The sequence below is a fragment of the Meles meles genome, chromosome 1, assembly GCF_922984935.1.
Source record: "Meles meles chromosome 1, mMelMel3.1 paternal haplotype, whole genome shotgun sequence".
In the NCBI taxonomy this organism is placed as follows: domain Eukaryota; kingdom Metazoa; phylum Chordata; class Mammalia; order Carnivora; family Mustelidae; genus Meles; species Meles meles.
In genome coordinates this window covers 67,346,025-67,364,080 of record NC_060066.1, presented here as the reverse complement: position 1 = coordinate 67,364,080, position 18,056 = coordinate 67,346,025, and positions in this window count along the sequence as shown.

Sequence of the window (18,056 nt, the reverse complement as noted above, 5' to 3'; positions counted from 1 at the left end):
CCCTGACTTCCTTTGGTCAATAATTACATAGCCTGAAACCTGGAGAGAGTAAGGAAGGGGAGTAATGCCCAGTATGTGTTCTATGATACTGTTATTTTCAGATTCTAAATTAGGTGTTTGATGATGAAGTTCATTTTAACGTCACTTAATCTCTTAAACTGCATTTCTAAGATTTTGGGCTTTTTTTTAAAAGATTTTTATTTATTTGACAGACAGAGATGACAAGTAGACAGAGGCAGGCAGAGAGAGAGAGGAGGAAGCAGGCTCCCTGCTGAGCAGAGAGCTTGATGTGGGGCTTGATCCCAGGACCCTGAGATCATGACCTGAGCCCAAGGCAGAGGCTTTAACCCACTGAGCCACCCAGGTGCCCCTTAAATTGCATTTCTTTGCAATTATTTCATCATTTCTAAATGAAGAAACTGTCTATGTTTTGATTTTTAAGGTCCATTGAAGATGAAAGTCTTATGGATTTATGACTCATTAAAGATTTTTTTAAATGATAAAAGAAGCAAACAGAGAGTGATATTCAGACTCTGTTATATGTTTTCATCCATGGTAACTTTGAATCCCTGTTATTTCATGGGTTGGAGCCCTATGTTATTTTAGTGCTATATAAAGCATAAACTTAAATTTTGTCTTTAAATTGACTTAACTGAGATGAGATCAGCTTTCAATTGGGATCATTTATTTTTATAAAGTAAAGCAATTGAGACATTTTTTAAAGGTATAGAGAAGATTTAAAATGTTTTCAACCAAATAATGTTTTCACACAAATTCAAGTGGTTTGCTTTTTATCCTTAGGACCTTATAATTGGCTGATTTGTTTCATATCTTCAATATGTTGGTTTCCATTTAGATATAAAATCCGTTCAAAAATTATATCCATTCAGATTTGCAAAGAAACCTCAAACATTGACCTCCAGGAATTCTCCAGTTTATCCACTCTTCTCCAAGAAACTTTTCAAATCCAGCTGGGATGGAAGTTTTTTCTTCATCTATATTCTTTCATTTCAGGTGTCCAGGGTGACCTCACATTTCAGCATGAATGCTACTTATTTCAGTCAGTTAAAATGGTTGTGTGTTTTGCAGTTGATTCATGATGATAATTCCTTTCCTGTGGAGCGGTTGTCCTGCTGGGTTGAGAAAAATGGACTGAAGTGTGCTTTTGTCATTCTGTTGTCATGCGAGCATTGGAAGAAAAACTGAACGTGCTTTAAATTGCAGGGTTTCTCATTGATATCTGCCAGGCCTTTTCCCAAAACAAAACCTCACAGATTCTTCTCAGTACTCTAGGGGGATGGAATCTGTTCATAATTTTGTTTCCTCCTCATGTATATTCTAAAAAAAAATTGTATCTACTGCAGAATTAAGAGATTCTTTAAAAAGTTGATATTTTTTACTCTGGGCATGGCAGTTACTCAGAAGAAGAATGTGTGTGGATTATGTTCCATTACTTACAGCCCATAACAGGGGGTGCCTCAATCTCACCAGCTCTCTGTGTTTACAACAAACAGTTGAAGTGCAAGAGGAAAATGCAGCATCGGGACAGAGGAAACTGGCTGCAGGAAATCAGATATAACTACAGTCCCAGCAGGCACAGAGGAGATCATATGAGTTTCGGGTCCCAAAATAGGGCAGCAACACAGATTCTATTTGAGTAGGATTTGAATATAATTGCATAAGACACAGCCAGGCTACTTTGGGGGGTTTTGGGACATTGAGGGAACGGAGCTTGGAGGAATGCCCAGCTAACTGGTTGGCAACTTTTGATAAGAACATGATTCCTCATCTCAGTCCACCAGCTTGGAGAGGGGGGAAAGCTCTTACAATACTCACACCTGGTCTGTTCCTGGAAGCTTTGGAGAAACTGCTGATAGGACTCCCGATTTGTCCAGGAGAGAGGGATAGTCTTACAGGATGAATGCAGGCCCTGGGAGGGAAGGAGGATAGTTACAGAACTTTCTCTGAATTGTAAACAAAGATTACTGCTCAGCTTGCAGACAGCTTTGTGTATGTTTAGAGTAGCTCTCCTGGGGTTAGGACATGGCCTAGGGCAGATGTCAGGTGGCATGCTGGCCAAGAACGGAGAGTTCCTTAAAAAGCCTTTGAGGTGAGAAGTCTTGAGCTAAGAAGACTGGGAAACAACTCCCTGTCTAGTTCCTTCCCCAAGCTCCTGCAGACCCTTGAGGACCACCTGAGGGATGACACCCTCGCTCCAGTAACTATAAAATTTCTTGAATGGGATCTGAATATGATTAGCATTGTTTTCACCTTAGGTGGATTATTTATTTCAAGTAAGTCACTTAATTATCCAGTCTTATTTTCCCATTAATCAAATGAAGGTTTTTTATAGTAAAATCTGTCTGGTATCTTGCCTGTCTAATAATTTGTGCTATAATTATCTTTACATTCCTTTATGTTGAATTTAGGTAAACAAGTGATGGAAATCTATGGTCTCAAATTAGATGACATAGAGCTGAAGCCTGATTTTCAAGCAGACTTCATCTCTAGTCCAGACTCTAACCCTTACCTTGGGGATGATGCATCAGACCTCTCCCACATACTATGTGGATTATTACAGGAGTCAAACGAAATAAGTGGAAGTGCTTTGAATACTGTGAAATCCTATGCAAATGAGAAGTATTTTAAAGCTCTGGTTCAATGGTAGGATTTTACCCTTGAGAAATTCCTATTTGTCTAATACATGCTCCTGACTACTGAAGGTGTTATATCACTTCAGTTAAGGTTAGATAGCTCCAAGTCACAGAAACTAAAAGAAAAATTAATTTAAAAGAATATGGGCTAGCTCACAGAATCAGTAGAAAAGCTACACTCTCAAGGGTGTCTAGGCAGCCAAAGCTGGTAGGTACGTTCATCAGTGCCCTGAGTAAAATGGATAGACTCTAATAATGTTTTCTACCATTCTATTACATCACTCAAGATTCAAGATCAAAATCTAAGATTCCTGTAGTCTTGCCTAGGGGAGGACAGAGGTCCTTGTTGGCCAGTCAGCCACTTTCCTTTTGAGGACAGGCTGATCTTCCATTGTATGCAATATTGTTGAGCCCTTAACAGTTTGCTGAAGTATTATAATCCCCATTACACAGATTTAAAAAGGGAGGGCCATATGATTTACCCCAAGTGCTTACAGCTAATGGATGGCAGAGTTTAAACCTATATTCCTTGTCACCGTGTAATATTGTATCTACTCAGAAAAAAATTAAGCTAATTCTTTAGATTAAGTTGATTGCTTGCCATTTAGAAGTTAATTGACTATAGAAATTAGGTGTTTGTCATCATTTACATAGTGACTGCCATTACAGAAGATCTGTAGTTTAATTGCTCAGATTTGAAGTTCTGCCCTTTATTAGTATAATTTATGATATCTCAGTTTTATGTCTTCTCCAACATTCAGAGCATTGCGCAGGATATTCTATCAAAGGTAATTGTAGGGCAATGATCAATGTGCTTGGAAAGGAAGTTTATTAGTTGTTTAATCAGAGTCACTGATTCATTTCATAGAGCAGGACCAGTCACCCTCTTGGTCTGCTTTTTGGCTGATTGATAGTATTGTAATGGTAACTCTAATCTTTGGAGTCCTAATGAACTCTGTCGACAATGGAGTATCAAAAAGCATTATATCACTTGGTAATTCAGCTTTATATCCGATAGACCTGTTTGGAATAGATCTCTCAAATCTGAAAACAATCATATTCAAAGATAAGAATGAGAATTATTAATATATGAAGGTGCTGGAAAAAATAAGATCAAAATAGTTACTGCATTTTATGAAATAGAAACAGAATAGAAATTTTATACCTCTGGGGCTTTCTGCGTGGAGAAATATAATGGCACAAAACCGTTTTAACATCCATTTCCTGCTTTACATATGATTAAGTTTGTGTCTGACAGTATATTGACTTCAAGTCATGTTCTCTTACTTTATGAGTATGAGTCTAACAGAGGTTGTGATGGGAATTTTTTTTTCTTTTCTACAAGGTGATTTGGTAGATATAAATTTGTCTACTGCCTTGAGACAGAATTGATTTATAGATGGCCCTTGTTACTTAAAGATAGGTGGTTTGGAAAGAAGGCCATTGAAAGTCAATCTATGTAGAAAGGGAGCAGAATTTCCTAAGAGGGAGGGGGGGAAGCTTGATTGGGACTTCATTTCGATAAAACGAACATTTATGTTATTAGTTTTATCTAATAGATGACAGAATCTAGGTTAAAACATCAGTTAATAAATTGAATCTCAAAAAGAGTGAACCAAATGCTGAATCTTGCTGGGGGACATACATTTTATGACATTCTATGATAAAATGATGTGATATTCTTCATTTCATGTTTAACTTTTCTAGTAGTTTTAAAAGATTTTTTGAAAGAATATTCAAATGCTTCATTCATTTTCTCAAGACACTCCTTTGATACTGAAATCATTCTCTTATGAGACGCCCACCTAGTTGTCATTCTTGTCAATTTTCTTTTCTTCCACAGTGAGTGGGTCTAGCTCTTGTTAGATCTTCATCTGTCAGTGCTTTGTATATGATTGGGGGAAGTTTCAGAGCCTCCTGTCATCCTTCTTCTTTGCCAAGATTATGCCTTCTCTCTGCAGTCTGCGTTTTTCCAGTATTGACATTCAACATTTAGTTGACAAGATGAATGCGGTAGACTCTGGTGTTAAGCAGGGAGTGCTGACAGTGGGGTCAGATAATTAGTGACTAGTTTCCTATTATAGTGATTTTTTGCCTCCTCATAGCTGCAAAGAATCAGTAATGAATCCTTCCATAACATATTAAGAGAACTTAACATAAAAAGATTTAACCTTTCAAATAATCCAGATGTGATTTAGCAATAGTATTTTCATTGGGTCTTTTTCAGAGGTGGGTCTTTGTTCTATGTTGCAGTGCTTCATAAATCATTTTAATGTTTGAAGACACACTGGAAATTAGAAAATGAGCCATAAAATAAATCCACACGCTCCTGACTGTCTTTTCTGGGCGTTGTCATTTTCTGAAAGCATACTTGGACACCTAACTAGTGTCCACCTATGGAAATTCATCATATTCCACATTAAATTAAATTACATTCAATTCTGTAATGGCATTTTGAATTTACTAGTCTTTCATGTATGCTGACTATATAATTCACACCTGATTATACCTCAAATTCATAGATCCAAAATTATTCAGCTTCTTAACAAATTAGATTCTGAATTGTCACCATTTTCTGGCTGGATCTTGACAATGAGACACCCACAGTGGGAAGAGGAGCCATTGGTGAGGAGTGTTGCCAACATGGACTGCCTCTGGGTCCTGGCTTTAGTGACTGAAGTCATGGTTTGCTCCATCCATTTCAGACTGATCTTTTCACCGTATCGGAAGGTGATACTGAAATGGTGTGCTTTGTAAGTCTGACAAAGAAAATCCCTAAAGAATGATTGAAACCTGAAACCACAACATGGAATGAACAATATAGTTAATGATAAACAAATAATCATACACACACAGCTATCTCTAAGAGTGTTAATTCAGGCCAGCTCTCATTTTGTTGCTACTCTGCTACTGCAGTGATCACACTGCATTTAATTTTATGCTTTCATATCTGTTTCTTCCACTAGTATTATCGGGAACAAGGGTCATGTCCCAAGCCTTTGCACCTGCTTTGACCAAGGTGAAGGAGGAGGGATCAGATAGGTTTCCACAGACTGGACTAGAAAGAGAAGCTTTTGGAAGGAGAGTAGATTCCCACCCATGGTGCAGTTATTAATAGGAGGTTACTTCTCCCATTGAACGGCCACTCAGCCTTCCTTTCCTGATTTAATAAAATTGGTCAGGATTAGAACCATCCATGGAATGTCCTTGCTGGGGATTTGCTATATTTAGTTCTATATATATAATTCATCACAGGTGTGATTTAACATGATAAATGTTGCTTCTTAAAGGGAAATGCATGTTAAAAAGGATAAATCATCTAGATGAAAAAAGTACATTATTTTGGTTATTTATTTTTTAAGGGATTGCTGAGACAGCAAAAGTCTGAATCATAAGGGTAAACACATTATTTAAAAATATCTGTATTGGGGCGCCTGGGTGGCTCAGTGGGTTAAAGCCTCTGTCTTCAACTCAGGTCATGTTCTCAGGGTTGTGGGATTGAGCCCCCATTGGGCTCTGCTCAGCAGGGAGCCTGCTTCCCCCCCCCCCTGTTTGCCTCTCTGCCAGCTTGTGATCTCTCTCTGTCTGTGTCAAATAAATAAGTAAAATCTTTTAAAAAAAATCTGTATTGAATATGTACATATATATTACATTATGGGTAATAGCTTTAGGATAGTTCAAAATTAATGATTTATACAAGCCCTCTTACTTTTTAAAAATAACTCTTTATACGTTGCCTCTCAAATGTTCGTTTATGTCTCTATGATATATCACTGTACTGTTAAAATAGCTTATTTTCATGGGCAATATTTTTTTCACAGACACATGAAGTTCCATCTTTGTAAAAGTATTTCTATAGGTTTTTTTTTCCCCATAGTGAAATAATCTGCCTCCTTCAACATCTACTTGGTGACCCATGAAAGACTGTACAAAACTGATTGAACCAAACATCTTTCCCTTTCTTTTATCTTCCTTCCTCCTGTCCTCCCTCCATCTTTCGTTCCTTCTTCCTTCCTTCCTTCCTCCTTTTTTCCCTCCCTCCCTCCTTTTCTCCCTCCCGTCTCCCTCTCTCCCTCTCTCCCTCTTGATTCCTAAAACTTTACAGAGAAGCCAACTTGCTAGAGATTTATACCAGGAAAAAATGTTTAACACATTGTTTGGCATGTTGTAGAAATGTTAAAACCCTGACTTTAGTATTCATCTAGAGAAAAGTGTTTGTCATACATGATTATTCAATGACTAAATATCGAATGGCCAAAGGACAGATTTCTAGATTTAAAAATTAGCATCAATTTTCAAAATGAAGATAAAACACTAACTAGGTTATGTAACATTATTTAGGTGTAAGTGAATGTTCACCAGTGATGAAATATACCAGAGGTGACCATGTGGTATATTTGCGACCATGGTAACACAATCAATGCCTATCTGCCCTGGGACTAGGAAGCAGTCAGCACTACCTCAGGCAGAGACCTGTGCTCACCTCTATCTCCCTGTCAGCAGGGTTGCCATAGGATGCACTTGAGCACCTGGATTCAGGTACTCAAAGCCTCCAAGGCAATTTTACTTAGAGTGTTCCACATGCATCAGCATTTACTGGAATGACGTGGGACCTACCCCAGCTTTACTCAATTTCAGTCTCCAAAGGTAGGACCAGGGAACCTGGGAATTTCAAGAAGCATATCAGGTGTGTCTCCCAAACTATAAACATTGAGAACCATTGCCCTAGAAGCTTTGCTGTCTTCTGATGATCTGCCTGGCTTGTTTTACTGCTTTGACATTTTTTATATTCTAGTTCACTTGCCTGATGTTGTCATTTTGATAGACTTTAGTGCTCCTGACTCTTACCTAGTAATCTGATGTTCATAGCCATACTTAATTTCAATTTCTTCAGTGAATTTTGTAGCTTGACTTCTTTATTTCTAACCCCAGAAACTCTCCTGGGATTTCTAGGTAAATGAAAAAAAAACTGCATGAAATTTCAAAATATCACAAATTTAATTTACTTTAAAGATAAAGTTGTGAGGTTTTTGTTTTGTTTTCTTTTGTTTTAGCTCAGTGAAAGGTAGATTTATCATGTAAGCAAGGGGAAAATAAGCACAACATTATTTCAAAAGAGACCCTTATTAAGTGTCTACTTGTATTTGGGATGGATTTGAAGTGAGAGGCATATCATGACTATACAGAAGACTGTACATACACTTGGTCAAATTTTTAATATTTCTAACATTGTTTGTCTCTGTAGTTAAGAGATTCTTACTGATTTCTAGTTGCCATTATCCTAGTAATAATGCACAGATTCATGGTAAATCATGGGTGCAGTGGTTCTTCTTTACCATTTACGACTTATACACATGGTATAAAGAGAAATGCTATAGGCCATTCATTTAGAAGGAGTTTTTTTAGACAAATGTGTATGTTCAACACAGATTCCATTAAGTGCGTAAGCAATCCTCTGGGAATTATTTAATGGACATTTCATGTGATAATAGTAGATTACTATTATCTAATACTATTACTATTCTACTTTGGTAGAAGATGGTAAAGGTACCTACTGTACTGATTCTTAAAGGTTGCTCTTAAATATTAAAGACATATCATTATAGTGATAGAAATATCTTGGTAGGATTTAGTAAAATATAATAGGAGTGATGTTACGTTTATATTGTGAGATATACTTTAAAAGATAACAAGATTGTTGGGCTTGATGTCATTACCCCCACAAAGTTTCATTAATAGATTATTAAACGGATGCTTTGGGCTGTTTTTGAAAAGAAGTGTTTTACCTCACAGAGGTCAATTAATATTATTCTGGTTTTTGATCAGGAGCTAGGAGCTAATGGGAACTTATGGTAATGACTTAAACATAATGTAGTTTTTAAAGATTTTTAAAAATTTTTATTTATTTGAAAGAGAAAGAGAGCACAAGTGGAGGGACAGGGACAGGGACAGGGAGAGGCAGGCTCCAGGGAGCCTGACTCAGGGCTCCATTCCAGGACCTTGGGATCATGACCTGAGGCTGAAAACAGACAGTTAACTAACTGAGCCACCCAGGTGCCCCCAAACATAATGTATTTGTAATATTAGTAAGGGGTTTGAGAGTTTGCTGTGATACCAATCTAGATGAAATCAAAAGTCGAACTATTTAAGCATACAGTAGAGGAAAATGATCCAGAGTCATTGTTGACTAATGGAGCACTTGGAATTAGTTGTAAGATGGGATTGCCATAAATGTATTAATACAATCTTATAGAATCAAGATATATATATTGTAGGGGTCTGGAGAAATACTGTTATCACTACATGATTTATTTGCCAGCTTGCATCTGGGTGGTAGTGTTCACTTCTAGAGATGTTCCATATTGAGGGAGACCCTCACAAACTGGAGAAGGTTCATAAGAGATATTCAGGTATCTTGCAGATCTTTCCATAGTTTGGCTATTGTGGACATTACTGCTATAGACATTTGGGTGCATGTACCCCTTCAGATTACTACATTTGTATCGTTAGAGTAAATAGCCAGGATTGAGAGTGCTGGGTTGTAGGGTAGCTCTATTTTAAACCTTTTGAGGAACCTCTATACTGTTTTCCAGAGTGGCTGCACCAACTTGCATTCCCACCAACACTGTAGGAGGGTTCCCCTTTCTCCACATCCTCGCCAACATCTATTGTTTCCTGACTTGTTAATTTTAGCCATTCTCATTGGTATGGGGTGGTATCTTACTGTGGTTTTGATTTGTATATCCCTGATGCCGAGTGATGTTGAGTTCTTTTTCATGTGTCTGATGGCCATCTGGATGTCGTCTTTGCAGAAATGTCTGTTCACGTCTTCTGCCCATTTCTTAATTGGATTATTTGTTCTTCGGGTGTTGAGTTTGGTAAGTTCTTTATAGATTTTAGGTACTAGTCCTTTATCAGATATGTCATTTTCATATCTGAAAACCAGAAGTTGTCTTCTGGTTTTGTTGACTGTTTCCTTTGCTGTGCAAAAGCTTTTGATCTTGATGAAATCCCAATAGTTCATTTTTGCTCTCACTTGCCTTGCCTTTGGTGATGTTTCTAGGAAGAAGTTGCTGTGGCTGAGGTTGAAGAGATTTTGCTGCCTGTGTTCTTCTCAAAGATTTTGATGGATTTCTCTCTCACATTGAGGTAGTCCATCCATTTTGAGTCTATTTTTGTGTGTGGTATAAGGAAATGGTCCAGCTTCGTTCCTCTGCATGTGGCTGCCCAATTTCCCCAACGCCATTTGTTGAAGAGACTGTTTTTCTTTTTTTTCCCATTAGATGTTGTTTCCTGCCTTGTCAAAGATTAGTTGACCATAGAGTTGAGGATCCATTTCTGAGCTCTCTATTCTGTTCCATTGACCTATGTGTCTGTTTTTCTGCCAGTCCCATACTGTCATGATGATTGTAGGTTTGTAATGGAGCTTGAAGTCTGGAATTGTGATTCTGCCAACTTTAGTTTTCTTTTCAACCTTCCTCTGGTTATTTGGGGTCTTTTCTGGTTCCATATAAATTTTAAGATTATTTATTCCATTTCTTTGAAAAAAATTGATGGTATTTTGATAGAAATTGCATTAAATGTGTAGATTACTTTAGGTAGCATAGACATGTTCACAATATTGTTTTTCCAATCCATGAGCATGGAACACTTTTCCATTTCTTTGTGTCTTCCTCAGTTTCTTTCATGAATACATTATAGTTTTCTGAGTACAGATTCTTTGCCTCTTTGGTCAGGTTTATTCCTAGGTGTCTTATGGTTTTGGGTGGAATTGTAAATGGGATTGACTCTTTAATTTCTCTTTCTTCTGTCCTGTTGTTGGTTTATAGAAATGCAACTGATGTCTGTGCACTGATTTTATATTCTAACACTTTACTGAATTTCTGTATGAGTTCTACCAGTTTTGGAGTGCAGTCTTTTGGATTTTCCACATAAAGTATTGTATCGACAAAGAGCGAGAGTTTGACTTCTTCTTTGCCAATTTGGATGCCTTTAATTTCTTTTTCTTGTCTGATTATTGAGGCTAGTACTTCTGGTATTCTGTTTAATAGCAGTGGTTATAGTGGACATCCCTGCTGTGTTCTTGACCTTAGGGAAAAAGTTCTGTTTTTCCCCATTGAGAATGGATATTTGCTGTGAGTTTTTCATAGATGGCTTTGATGATACTGGGGTATGTACCCTCTATCCCTACACTGTGAAGAGTTTTGATCAAGAAAGGATGCTGGACTTTGTCAAATGCTTTTTCAGCATCTATTAAGAGTATCATATGGTTCTTGTTCTTTCTTTTATTAATGTACTGTATCGCATTGATTGATTTGCAGATGTTGAACCAACCTTGCAGCCGAAGCATAAATCCCACTTGGTTGTGGTGAATAATCTTTTTAATGTACTGTTGGATCCTATTGGCTAGTATGTTGATCAAGGATATTGGTCTGTAATTCTTTTTGATGGGGTCTCTGCCTGGTTTTGGGATCAAGGTAATGGTGGTCTCATAAAAGGAGTTTGGAAGTTTTCCTTCCATTTCTATTTTTTGGAACAGTTTCAGGAGAATAGGTGTTAATTCGTCTTTAAATGCTTGGTAGAATTCCCCTTGGAAGACATCTGGCCCTGGGCTCTTGTTTGTTGGGAGATTTTTTTTTTTAATGTCTGTTTCAATCTCCTTACTGGTTATGGGTCTGTTCAAGTTTTTTGTTTCTTCCTGGTTTTGTTCTGGTAGTTTATATGTCTCTAGGAATATATCCATTTCTTCCAGATTGTCAAATTTGCTGGTGTGTAGTTGCTCATAATATGTTCTTTATAATTGTTTGTATTTCTTTGGTGTTAGTTGTGATTTCTCCTCTTTCATTCATGTTTTTATTTATTTGGTCCTTTCACTTTTCTTTTTGATAAGTCTGGCCAGGAGTTTATCAATCTTATTAGTTCTTTCAAAGAACCAGCTCCTAGTTTTGTTGATTTGTTCTGCTGTTTTTTTGGTTTCTATTTCATAGATTTCTGCTCTGATCTTTATGATTTCTCTTCTCCTGCTGGGTTTAGGCTTTCTTTGCTATTCATTCTCCAGCTCCTTTAGGTGTAGGTTTAGGTTGTGTACTTTGAGACCTTTCTTGTTTCTTGAGAAGGGTTGTCTTGCTATATACTTTCCTATCAGGACTCCCTTTGTTGTTTCCCAAAGATTTAGAACATTGTGTTTTCATTTTCATTTGTTTCCATGATTTTTTTTTAAATTCTTTATTTTCTTGGTTGACCCATTCATTCTTTAGCAGTATGCTCTTTAGCCTCTATGTATTTGAGTTTTTCCCAACTTTCCTCTTGTGATTGAGTTCTAGTTTCAAAGCATTGTTTTCTGAAAATATGTGGGGAATGATCCCAATCTTTTGGTACCAGATGAGACCTGATTTGTGATCCAGGATGTGATCTATTCTGGAGAATGTTCCATGTGCACTAGAGAAGTATGTGTAATCTGTTATTCTAGGATGAATACCCTGAATATATCTGTGATGTCCATCTGTCCAGTGTGTCATTTAAAGCCTTCATTTCCTTGTTGATCTTTTTCCTTAGATGATCTGTCCATTTCAGTGAGGGGGTTGTTAAAGTCCCCTACTATTATTATTAGTATTATTATCAATGTGTTTCTTTGATTTTGTTATTAATTGGTTTATATAATTGGCTGCTCCCATGTTAGGGGCATAGATATTTAAAATTGTTAGATCTTCTTGTTGGACAGACCTTGTTAATATGATATAGTATCCTTCCTCATCTCTTACTGTAGTCTTTGGCTTAAAATCTAAATTATCTGATCATCTTTGGCTTAAAATCTAAATTATCTGATGTAGGGATTGCTACGCCAGCTTTCTTTTGATGTACATTAACGTGGTAACTTGTTTTCCACCCCCTGACTTGAAATCTGTAGGTGTCTTTAGGTCTCAAATGAGTTTCTTGCAGACAGCATATTGATGGGTCTTTTCTTTCTTGTTCTTTTTTATTTTTTTTATTTTTTTTAAAGATTTTATTTATTTATTTGACAGAGAGAGATCACAAGTAGATAGAGAGGCAGGCAGAGAGAGAGAGGGAAGCAGGCTCCCTGCTGAGCAGAGAGCCCGATGCAGGACTCAATCCCAGGACCCTGAGATCATGACCTGAGCCAAAGGCAGCGGCTTAGCCCACTGAGCCACCCAGGCGCCCCTCTTTTTTATTTTTTAATCCATTCTGATACCCTGTGTCTTTTGACTGGGGCATTTAGCCTACTTACATTCAGAGTAACTATTGAAAGCTACACATTTAGTGCCCTACTATTGCCTGTAGGTTACTTTATGTTGTCTTTGTTCCTTTCTGGTCGTTACTTTTAGGCTCTCTCTTTGATTAGAGGACCCCTTTCAATATTTCCTGTAGGGCTGGTTTGGTGTTTGCAAATTCTTTTAGTCTTTGTTCTGGAAGCTTTTTATCTCTCCTACTATTTTCAGTGACAGCCTAGCTGGATATAGTATTCTTGGTTGCATATTTTCCTCATTATATTGCTCTGATTATATCATGACAGTCCTTTTGGCCTGCCTGATCTCTGTAGATAGGTCTGCTTCCAATCTAATATTTTTACTGTTGTAGTTTACAGACCTCTTGTCCCAGGCTGCTTTCAGGATTTTCTCTTTGTCACTGGGAAATGTAAGTTTTACTATTAGATGACAGGGTGTGGGCCTATTTTTATTGATTTTTAAAATTTTTTAAATTTATTTTTATTTTTTTATAAACATATAATATATTTTTATCCCCAGGGGTACAGGTCTGTGACTCACCAGGTTTACACACTTCACAGCACTCACCATAGCACATACCCTCCCCAATGTCCATAACCCCACCCCCCTCCCGACTCCCCTCCCCCCTATTTTTATTGTTTTTGAGGGGGGTTCTCTGTGCCTCCTGGATTTTGGTGCTTGTTCCCTTTGCCCAATTAGGGAAATTCTCTGCTATAATTTGTTCCAAAATACCTTCTGCCTCTCTCTTTATTTCTTCTTCTGGGATCCCAATTATCCTAATATTATTTCATCTTATGGGATCATTTATCTCTCAAATTCTGCCCTTGTGGTTCAGTAGTTGTTTGTCTTTTTCTCAGCTTCTTTATTCTCCATCATTTGGTCTTCTAAATCACTAATTCTCTCTTCTGCCTCATTTATCCTAGAAGTAAGAGCCTCCATTTTTTTATTACACCTCATTAATACCTGTTTCGATTTCAACTTAGATTTTGATTCTTGTATTCCTCCAGAAAGGGATTTTATTTCTCCAGAAAGGGATTCTCTAGGGTCTTCCATGCTTTTTTTCAAGTCAAGCTAGCACCTTGATAATCATCATTCTGAACTGTAGCTCTGAGATATTACTAATGTTTGTATCGATTAGATCCCTAGGCACCGGTACTGCCTCTTGTTCTTTTGTGTGTGTGTGTGTGTGTTGAGTTTTTCCACCTTGTCATTTTATCCAGATAAAAAAGATGAATGAGAGAACAAAGGGTGGCAATGATCCCAGAAAATTATATACTAACCATGTCAGAAGAGACCCAAAACTGGGAGGAAAACAAAGGAGGAAAAAAGGAAAAAAGAAAAAAGATACATATATTAGACTGGTGAAAAGAACAGGCAAAATAAGGGTAAATATGATGAAGGGATGGAATATGACTATAAAGCTGAAAATTTAAAAAAGATTCTAGGGGCGCCTGGGTGGCTCAGTGGGTTAAAGCCTCTGCCTTCGGCTCAGGTCATGATCCCGGGGTCCTGGGATTGAGCCCCACATCAGGCTCTGCTCTGCGGGGAGCCTGCTTCCTCCTCTCTCTCTGCCTGCCTCTCTGCCTAGTTGTGATTTCTCTCTGTCAAATAAATAAAATATTAAAAAGATTCTAAAAAAGGAAATGATATGTTCTTTGAAAAAGGAGATAAAAAAGAGGAAAGAATGTGATCAGGCTGGAGACTAGAACAAAGACATGTACTAGATTTAGGGTATATTTTGATCTATTAGAAGAATCTGTGTCCCAAAATTTTAAGGAAAAAAACCCTGTATGTATACAGAAAATAAAGTTAAATACAATGAAGAGATAGAATATAAGTATAACAATGAAAAATTTAAAAGATTTTTAAAAAGGTATTGATAAGATAAAATAGTTTTAAAAAAGTTAAAATAAGGTGGAGGAGAAATTTTTACAAATAGAATAAGAAAAAACCAAAATTTTAAAAATTCACTTTCAAAGACTAAAGAATCATGGGAAAAAGTCATGAATTCTATGTGTTGCTTTCCCCTAGCTCTGGAGTTCTGCAGTTCTCATTGAGTAGGGAACTTGTTCTTGGCTAGATGTTCTTGTTAATCTACTGGGAGAGGGGCCTGTTGCTGTAATTCTCATATATCCTTGCCTGAGGTGGAACTGCACCACCCTTGCCAGGGGCCAGGCTAAGTAATCTGCCCGTGTTTGCTTTCAGGAGCTTTTGTTCCCTGAACACTTTCTGTATAGCTTTGGAGGACCAGAATGAAGATGGTGGCCTCTCAATCTCTGGCCCTGGAGGAGCTGAGCGCTTGGGGGCCCCACTGCTCAGTGCACCCTCAGAGAAAGGCAGTTAATCCCTCTGCCTCACTGGTCTCCGGCTGCACTCCAAGCTCACCCATCCTGTGACTGAGTTTTTCTATCTCTGGAGAATGGTCCCATTTGGAGTCTCCAAACCCAGTTGATTCTGGCACTGTGCTCCTACGCAGCTCCTCTTGGAGGAGGAAGGGCGGTTCTCCCCTGATCTGCCCCTTGTGGGGTTTCTGCTGGGAGAGTAGTGGCCCAACTATGCCTCAGATCATGGTTTAAGGTAACCCTGAGCTTAGTTCTCCCTCCTTGACTCTGTCTCTGCAGCCGGCTTTCCCTGCTCTATACCTGGGAGCTTTGCCACACTCAGACACCCCTGGTCTTTTCTTGACCCCGTGGATCCTGAGACCATACTATCCCCATGAGTGATCTCTCCACCCCCCACTGCCCCCCTTAGCCTCTACGATGACATCCCTCAGTGGAGTAGACTTCTAAAAGTTCCTTTTTTGTGCTCCACTGCTCCCTCTCTTGCTGGGTGCTGGCCCTTCCCCCCCCCCCAGTCTGTCTTCCCATATGTTACCTCGGATTCACTTCTCTGCATGTTCTACCTTTTGGAAAGTGGTCTATTTTCTCTTCTTAGAATTACTGGTTGTCTTCTCCTTGATCTCCAGTTGAATTTGTAGGTATTCAGAATTGTTTGATAACTATCTAGCTGAATTCCTGAGACCTGATCCTGATGATATTTAAGTCTTTTACTCCTCCCCCATCTTGCTCCTCCCTTGCAGCTCCCATTTGATTAGATAAAAACTTAGCTTCTTTGCTTTACTTTTTTGGGCTACCATGAGAAATAATGTAACGTGACGTATTTTGTACGTTTCGTAAAATTGTTATCAATAAAACCGCTTTCATAACATTGTATAGGTCCTTGTGCAAGAATCAATGTGATGTTTCCTTATTTCCATTTTTAATAGTATTCTATCATAATTTTTTTCTGAGGTAGGGATAGTACTTAAGTAAGAAATCATTGCCACTGAAATTGGGATTTATATTCGAATTTGATGACAGTTTTTACTTAATTATCACATGAGGAAGGATATGAAATTGTATAAATTTTTGATAGATCTCTAGTTATATGTCCACCTTTATGATGAAAGATGAGAAAAAGGGAAATGTCTTAAATCTAAAATATTTTGTAATGGATGGTCACCAGAGGGGAGGTGAGTCCGGGGGAAGCGTGAAAGAGGTGAGGGGGATTAAGAATACACTTATGGTGGGGCAACTGGGTGGCTCAGTGGTTTAAAGCCTCTGCCTGTGGCTCAGGTCATGATCCCAGGATCCTGGGATTGAGCCCCGCATCGGGCTCTCTGCTCTGTGGGGGGCCTGTTTCCTCCTCTCTCTCTGCCTGCCTCTCTGCAGGCAGTGACTTCTCTCTGTTCAATAATAAAATAAAATATTAAAAAAAAGAATACACTTATCGTGATGGGCACTGAAAAAGGTATGGACTTGCTGAGTCACTATATTATACACCTGAATCTAGTATAACACTGTATGGTAACTCTCCTGGAATTAAAATTAAATTTTTTTAAAAAATTTAAGTTAAATATAATAACAAAAAATAAAATAGGTATGTAGGTATGCCTGGGTGTCTCACTCATTTAAGCACCTGCCTTTGGCTCAGGTCAAGATCCCGGGGTCCTGGGATTGAGCCTGCTTCTCCCTCTGCCTGTTGCTCCCGCTGTTTGTGCTCTCTCTGTCTCTCTCTCTCTCTGACAAATAAATAAAATCTTTAAAAAAATAAAGTTAGTAAAAAATAAAAATAAATAAAATGTGTTTGTAATGCAGATACTCGCACATCACATTCTCCTAGCTTGCCATTTGGGAAATTTCTTACTGACATGTATGAGTTATCATTGTAATTTAAATTTTGATAATCAGAGAAACTGTATCAATGATTATTGTGGAAATATGAAATTTACAATTCGTGGTCTGATTTTTAAATATCAGAAACAAAAATAAAAGCATTGAGTTGAAAAAGAATCAGAAATTTATCCCTAGATTTAAAGAGACCAGACATATTGAAAACAGAGCATGCTTATCAGCTATCTACTGAAAACTTTTTTGGTCTAACTCAGTGCATTAGTTGTGATAGTTTAGGTTGTAGAAACAAATACACTGCCACTTTTATAATGGCTCAAACGAGAGACTTTTGATCAGCTCACACAACAGTCCAATGCTTGTGCTCTGCTACACTGGGCAGCTTTCCTCTGTTGATGATTCAGGCTCTTTCCATCTGTGGCTCCTCTCAGTGGTTAGTTCTTGTGTGAAGACTTAGTTTTGTCACTAGTCATCTGAGCTTAGCATGCACTCAGTGAAGGCTTATTTAAGGAACAAGTGTGCCTATGCTAACTTTTACCTTGGGTTATAGCTGTATGGAAGGTTGCTCTCTTTAAGTAGATTTTTTTTTCCTTTAATTTCTTCTTTTTTCTTTTCTCCATCCAAAGAGTGGATAAATAAGTTGAGACCCATTAATAATGTAGAGAATTTAATGTACTTTGTGATATATCCATGGAGCTCGTTTCCCATACCAGGGGAAGAGAGGAGGGGGAGAGGGAGAGGAGTGTTAGAGACATGAATTTTGTGCATCAGTTTGAAATCATCTCCTTGTAAAAGAGCATAGGTAACATGTATCATCCATGCTTATATATGCCTACATGTGTAAGAAAGCTAAAAGAAGACCCAGAGTCTCCTAACCACAGTTGTATCTGCTGAGACTGATGAGGAGGAGTCTGGGAGGAAAAGAGACCTCCATCCAGTGTATAAATATTTATGGTGTTTAAACTTTTATCTTGTCTGTATATTGTATC